Here is a 1,389-nt window from a genome sequence, read left to right as displayed (position 1 = left end):
CCTTACTTGCCCTTGGCCTTGTGGTGGCTCTCGGTCTTCTTGGGCAGCAGCACGGCCTGGATGTTGGGCAGCACGCCGCCCTGCGCGATGGTGACGCGGCCCAGCAGCTTGTTGAGCTCCTCGTCGTTGCGGATGGCCAGCTGCAGGTGGCGCGGGATGATGCGCGTCTTCTTGTTGTCGCGGGCCGCGTTGCCCGCCACCTCCAGGATCTTGACCGTCAGGTACTCGAGCACGGCCGCCAGCTACACGGACGCGCCAGCGCTTACCCGCTCGGCGTAGTTGCCTTTGCGGAGCAGGCGGTGGACGCGGCCCACGGGAAACTGCAGCCCGGCCCGAGAAGACCTAGTCTTGGCCTTGGCGTCAGCCTTGCTTCCCGCGTCTGGACATCACGGTAACAAATGCACTTAATGTACGTAGTGAAAGAAATATGAGACCAGCGCTTTTTATAACCCTTGTTGGGCGGAAAACGCAGACTTTACATTGGATAAGGTTTCGGCTTTGTCTTATCCAATGAGAATGCAGCTACGCATCTCTTGCACTGTGATTGGACAGAACTAACTACTGACGTCATAAGGAATAGTCACCAATCAGAACTAGGGCTGTAACTTACACCTTATTTGCATAAAGGCTTCTATAGAAAGAGGACACGTTGCACTTTACTCATTCTATTTTTTTATTTTTCTGCACCACATCTGGTGTTCTGGCAGCCATGCCTGAGCCGCCCAAGGTCGCTCCAGCACCAAAGAAGGGCTCCAAGAAGGCGGTGACCAAGGCGCAGAAGGATGGCAAGAAGCGCAAGCGCAGCCGCAAGGAGAACTGCTTGGTGTCCGTGTACAGGTGCTGAAGCAGGTGCACCCCGACACCGGCATCTCGTCCAAGACCGTGGGCATCATGAACTCGTTCGTCAACGACATCTTGGAGCGCATCGCGGGCGAGTCGTCGCGCCTGGCGCATTACAAGAAGCGCTCGACCATCACGTCGCGCGAGATCCAGAGGGCAGTCCGCCTGCTGCTGCCCGGCGAGCTGGCCAAGCACGCTGTGTCTGGGGATCCGAGGCCCTCAGCTCCAAGTGAGTGTGCTGTTGAGGCTGTATCCAACCCAAAGGCTCTTTTCAGAGCCACTTAAGTTTTTGCCCAGGAAGAGCTGGTGCACTTATCATTAGAGAAGTGGGTACTCCGTGTAGGTGACGGCGTCCCGAACCACGTTCTCCTCGAACCCCTTGAGCACCCCGCGAGTCTCCTCATAGATGAGGTGGGGAGTTGGCGCTTGGCGTCACGCGCGCTGGGCAGCCCCCTGGTGGCTGGCTTGCTGACACCCTGGATGTGGTTTGTGCAGCATGGTGGCGCTCAGCATCCCCCTTCCAGGTGCCTCCTCACCTTTGGCGTGTCT

The 1,389-nt window shown here is 58.0% G+C and overlaps 2 pseudogenes; one reads left to right on the top strand and one right to left on the bottom strand.

Moving 5' to 3' along the window:
• Window positions 1–2: 2 nt before the first annotated feature.
• LOC115285127 lies at window positions 3–387 on the bottom strand (annotated as a pseudogene).
• A 322-nt stretch (window positions 388–709) lies between these two features.
• LOC115285128 lies at window positions 710–1,069 on the top strand (annotated as a pseudogene).
• Window positions 1,070–1,389: the final 320 nt, after the last annotated feature.

The sequence above is a fragment of the Suricata suricatta genome, unplaced genomic scaffold, assembly GCF_006229205.1.
Source record: "Suricata suricatta isolate VVHF042 unplaced genomic scaffold, meerkat_22Aug2017_6uvM2_HiC HiC_scaffold_4364, whole genome shotgun sequence".
Lineage (NCBI taxonomy): Eukaryota > Metazoa > Chordata > Mammalia > Carnivora > Herpestidae > Suricata > Suricata suricatta.
Note: the sequence above shows the minus strand (reverse complement) of the source record. Positions and strands in the feature narration are given on the sequence as shown.